Here is a 6,166-nt window from a genome sequence, read left to right as displayed (position 1 = left end):
AAAAAATAGATCGTTAATGCAGAGACACTCATGGTGCATGGCATCAAAAATCAAATTGATTATCCAGGGAATAATTATCACAGGCGCACCAACAAAACTACAGTAAGATATAAGCAAAAATAGATGATTAATGTGCAGAGACAAACATGCTGCAATGCATCAAAATCATATTGATTCTCCAAAGGGGCAATTATGAGAGGCGCACCAGCACAACCAAGGGTAATGAAAGCAAGGCTGCTGTAACAAGCCGAATGTTGCTGATCATGAGAACTGTCACCTCAATCAATCTTAACAGCATGACCAAGTGGATTTTTGTTTTGCTGGAATAGCATGATGAACAGAGTTCCCAAATGTAAACCAGTACTGTATGCCATCTTTAGAAGTCACCTGATACTAACACATTTACAAATGGCTAGAACATGTCTGACTCTGACCAGGAACACATGATGATGCAGGCACACAGAGAATCTGGCAACTTATAAAGCAACAATAGATGATTAATATGGAGAGACACACTTGCTGCAATGCATCAAAATCAAATTGATCCTCCAAAGGGCAATTATCAGAGGCGCACCAACACAAGCAAGGTAATGAAAGCAGAGCTGTAACAAGCCGAATGTTGCTGATCATGAGAAGTATCTATCACCTCAATCTTAACAGGGCTGCTTGTAAGCCATATACATACTACTGGTAGCCTCAGAATAATGGAGCTCAAGCAAACGAAAGATGCTACTTAGGACGATGGAATACTGCTAGGTAGTAGTCTGATCGAACTGAACTCTGGATTAAAACCAACATCTGCTTGCGCTCTTACGGGTAGTCGGTGAAATCGAAGACCTGCTCAGGGAGGAATGGATTGATAGCGTGTGAGGCCATCATCATGGAGTAGAGTAGCAGCTCCATGAGCGTGCCAGCGCGCTTGTTCTTGCTAGGGAGGCGGTAGCGCTGTCCGGTCGTGAGGAAGCCCGGCAGGTAGTGGTCGGGCTTGACACCGTCGATGTTGCCGGCCCATGCGACGACCCGGAGGTGCAGCCCGACCATGAGGTGGGCGACGCAGCGGCCTCCTCCGGGGACGGGGACGGGGACGTCCTGCGTCTCCAGCTTGCGCATCTCCTCCTTGATCAGGTGGTGCGATTCGTTGAGGATGTCGAGGCCATGGAGCTTGTCGAGCGGCGGACGCGCCCGGTTCAGCAGCCGACCCGTCTCGTCGTGGCAGATCATCACCAGCTCGTACAGGGTCATCTGCAGGCACGCATACAGATTATTACTTACTCCAGTTCGTAATCGCACCCGCTGGATCGAGCGAGTCGATCCACCCGGCTGGCGGCGGGGGAGGGACGTTCACCGCAGCCGCCGCGGTGCGTCGAGCCGTCAACCGAGCCGAAACAAATATATTGATCGATCATCCCCAAATCGTTGGACCTTGGATGTACGAGGGGTGCAGAGCAGGTGGCCCGAGAGCTCGAAACGCACCTCTGCGATGAACACCTCCCGGTTGCCGAAGCGGTAGAGCTCGCCAGCTTTCTCCTCCTGGCCGCCGGTGACGACGACGCGGTCCTCCACGTCGCCGCCGGTGAGGACCACGGCGTCGGCGTCCATGTCGTCGCTGCCGGCGGGGACGACGAAGATCACACCGCCCGCGTCCTGGCGGGCCCCGGCGTCCAGCCTCCGCGACCGCATGGAGAGGAGAGGGCTGGGTTTTGCTCCTGCGCTGCGTCTGGAATGCTCCGTCTGTCTGGTCTGCTTTGTTTTGAATTTGGAATCGAAAATCCTCCCCGATCGCATTCGGTCAAGCTGTCCATCGATCACCGGCCGGATCACCAAAAGCAAAAGCTTCTCCTCTGTTGCGCGAGAAGATGACGGAGGCCATGGACGGCGTGGTTTGGTTTGGTTTGGTTTGGGCTGCGTGTGAGAGAGGAGGGAGCAAAATTTTTATGGAGAGTTGGAGTTGGGATGGCGGGCCCGGGCGTGGAGAGGGCTCGGTTTTCCTCGTGCGCTGCGTCTGGGATATGCACTAGTACTTGGTTTGAAATTAAGCTTGCTTTGTCCCTGAATTTTCAAATGAGTTTGCTATTTCACATTTAGATGTGAAATAATTATCTCACATCTAACTTGTGCACCACACGATTAGGAGATGAGATATTCATGCAAATTGTTTGATTAGGCCGTCGTTGTGCATCCCGTTCGCTTTGTCTCGCGTAGGGAGGGGAGCGCCTGCGGGCCTTTTGTTTGTTCGCTTGTCCTTCGTCGGGCCATATTTTTGGTCCAGTTTTTCATGTGGGTTGCACATGTGAGTAATCGGAAGAGACGCATCCGTTCGTTTCTATACAAAAAATCGCGTGAGCCATCCATCAGGGCCATATTTCCCTTTTCCTCTAACCAAAACGTTTTTTTTTGTTTTAAAACCATGAACCTTTTTAGATTCATTAATTTTTTTATTTTCTTGTTTCCATTTCTATTTTTTCTTTTCCTTTTTTATTAATTTGTTTTAAATTCAGTTACTTTATTTAACTTTTTTTGAGACAAGTTACTTTATTTAACTGATTTGCTAATTCTCATCTTGATAATGGGTTGTTTTGTTGCGTGTGTTCTATGTCGCCTCGTGCGTCCAATGTCCACTTGTCAGCCCATTCCTGAGTGCGTCTTTTGTTGGCCCGTTTTCGCATTGTGATCTAGGGTCCATTTCGATTTTGTTTATTCCTATTTTCATATTTGTTTTTATAAGTTGCGTGTGTTTCAGGATGTTTTTTGTTTATATTTTCTATTCCCCATTTATTTTTATTTTCTCTCTTCCCTTTTTCATTTTTATTTATTTATTTTAAATTCATGAACCTTTTCCATTCTATCATCTGTTCGCTTTAAATGTTGCGTAAAACTTGTTCACAGGTTGCTTTATCCGGGCGGCCCGTGCCACGCCGTGCGTTTGGTGTCTGCTTATGAGCTTGTACGCTCGTACATCTTTTGTTGGGCTATTTTCGTAGGGTTCTGGAGTCTTGTTTCGGATAGGTTTTGCTAATTCTCATCTAGATGTGAGTTAAAATGTCTCATCTAACTCATATATCGTTAGATACGCGTGCTTCTGAGTCGTGTTTGTTGTCGCTGTGTCATCTTTTCTATTCATCCCTCGTGAACCAGTGACACCGGATTACCTTTTTTAGTGGGCCGTTTTCATGTTTTTGTGTATTGGGTTTATTTTGTGGGGTGCATCTTTTTTGTGGACGACTACAATTCTTTTTATTTCCTATTTTTTTGGCTACTTTGATCCGAACTAGATGGGATTTTGTGGACGACTACATTTCATCTAGATGGGATTTAGTGTTGTCTCATCTTAGTCTATAACCGTCTGATTTGTTTGCTTTAATGTCCGCATAAACTCATTCATGCATGCTCGTGTCAACTCGTTCTTTTTTTGTGACACGTCCTCTTCTCCCGTTTGTTTTTGTGTTGGCATGGTCTCGTCTTTATTTTTCGCATGGGCCCATATATGCGGTTATTGGGGGTTGTTTCTTTTTTGTTTGTTTTTGTTCTGCGTGTGGCATGGTGAAGAATTTGTAAAGTCTGCCCGAGACGAGGGCCATTTATACAATGGGAACAGATATAGGGTTCTTTTTTGTCTAGATGAAGGGTAGAAATGTGTAGAGTTTAGATCGGTGGGAGAAGCGTCTGAACGCTTTATTGTCCTTATAATCCTTGACTCGCAAGTGGGATCGTAGTTTCATAGTTGTTCCAATTGCAAGTTCACCACTGACTCGCAACTGGGCTCGTAGTTGTCTGAATTGAAAGCCCACCCTCGACTCGCAACTGGAGCATGTGTTTTGTTTTCCAGCCCAGTTGCGAGTCCACACTTGACTGGCAACTGAGCCCATAATGTTTTCATCCCAGTTGCAATTTGATCCTTGACTTGCGACTAGGCTCGTAGTTTTGTAGTTGTCCTATTTGGAAGTACACTGTCGACTCACAATTAAGCTTGTTTTTGTCCGAGTTGCATACCAACCCTCGACTCGCAACTGGAGCCTGTGGTTTGTTTTTCAACCCAGTTGCAAGTACATCCATGGCTCGCAATTGGGCTCGTAGTTTGTAGTTGTCCTAATTGCAAGTCCACCCTCGAGTCGCAACTCGTGTCGTAGTTTTGTGTAGTTGTTCTAGTTGCGAGCCCACCCTCAACTCGCAACTCGTATATTAGTTTTGTGTAGTTGTCTCAGTTGCAAGTTCACCCTGGACTCGCAACTTGGCATGTAGTTTGTTTCATTCCAGTTGCAAGCCCACACTTGACTCGCAACTCAGCCTATGCTTTGTTTTTCATCTTGCTTGCAGGTCCACCTTTGAATCACAACTAGGCCCGTAGTTTGTTTCATCCCAGTTGCAAGTTGACTCTTGACTCACAACTAGACTTATAGTTTCATAGTTCTCCCAGTTGGCAAGTCCACACTCAAATCGCAACTGAGTTTGTAGTTGTCCCAATTGCAAGTCCATTGTCAACTCGCAACTGGAGCTTTTATTTTATTTTTTTTCATCCCAATTGCAAGTTATCCCTTGACTCACAGCCGGGTCCATGATTTGTTTCATCTGAATTGCAAGTCAACCCTTGACTCGCAACTAGGAGGTTGCACGTTCACCCACGACGTGCAAATGGGTTCATAGTTGTCCCAATTACAAGTCTGCCCTCGACTCACATCTAGGAATGTGTTTTGTTTTTCATCTCAGTCGCAAGTCCACGCTCGACTCACAACTAGACTCGTAGTTTGTTATTATCGTAGTTGCAAGTCCACCCTTGACTCGTAAATGGTAACACAATTTTTTGTAGTTGTCCGAGCTGCAAGTCCATACTTAACTCACTACTAGACTCATAGTTTGTTTCATCCCAGTTGCAAGTCCATCCTTGACACGCAACTGGGCTCATAGTTGTCCCAACTGCAAGTCCACCCTCGACTTGCAACTAGGCCCATAGTTTTGTTGTATACCAGTTGCAATTCGACCCTCGACTTGTAACTTGTATCATAGTTGTGTGTACTTGTCTCCGTTCCAAGTCCACCTTCGACTCGCAAATTGTATTGTAGTTTTGTGTGGTTGTCCCAGTTACAGGTCCACCCTCGACTTGTAATTAGGCACGTAGTTTGTTTCATCCAGTTGCAAGCTCACCCTTGGCTCGCAACTCGACATGTGTGTTTGTTTTACATCCTAGTTGAAGGTCCTCCCTTGACTTGCAACTGGGCCTACATTTTTTCATCCCAGTAGCAAGTCGATCCTTGACTCGTAACTGGGCCATAAGTTTTGTAGTTGTTCTAGTTGCAACTACATCCTCGACTCATAGTTGAGATCATAGTTTTCTGAGTTGCAAGCCCATGACCGACTTGCAACTTGAGCCCGTGTTTTTGTTTTTCATCACAGTTGCAAGTCTACTTTTAACTTGCAACTGGGCCCATGGTTGGTTTCAACCCATTTGTAAGGCGAACCTTCACTCGCAACTGGGCTCATTGTTTCATAGTTGTCCTAGTTGCAAGCAATATGGTTGCAAGTCCACTCTCGACTCGCAAGTGGGCTCATAGTTGTCATATTTGCAAGTCTACCCTCTACTTGTAACTAGGCATGTGTTCTCTTTTTCATCCCAGTTAGAAGTCCGCGCTTAACTTGTAGCTGGGCTCATAGTTTGTTATTATCCTAGTTGCATGTCCACCCTTGACTCACAAATGGCATCACAGTGTTATGTAGTTATCCCAGTTGCAAGTCCACCCTTGACTTGCAACTAGGACCATAATTTGTTTCATCCTGGTTGCAAGTTCACCCTTGACTCGCAACATGCCTTGTAGGTTCGTAGTTGTCCCAGTTGCAATTCCATCCTCGACTTACAACTGGGCCCCTAGTTTTGTTGTCACAATCACAACTCCACCCTTGACTCGCAACTCGTATCATAGTTTTCTGTAGTTTTCTTAGTTGCTAGTCCACCCTTGACTTGCAACTCCTATTGTAATTTTGTGTAGTTGTCCCAGTTGCAAGTCCATCCTCAATTCATAACTAGGCTCGCAGTTATTTTATCCGGTTGCAAGCCCACCTTGACTCGCAGCTCGGCATGTGTTTTATTTTTAATTTGAGTTGTAGGTCCACCTTGGACTCGCAACTAGGCTCGTAGTTTATTTAATCCCAGTTGGAAGTCGACTCTTGATTCGTA

The sequence above is a fragment of the Triticum dicoccoides genome, chromosome 5A (genome assembly GCF_002162155.2).
Source record: "Triticum dicoccoides isolate Atlit2015 ecotype Zavitan chromosome 5A, WEW_v2.0, whole genome shotgun sequence".
NCBI lineage: Eukaryota > Viridiplantae > Streptophyta > Magnoliopsida > Poales > Poaceae > Triticum > Triticum dicoccoides.
The sequence above is the reverse complement of the archived record's forward strand: the minus strand, read 5'-3'. Positions refer to the sequence as shown.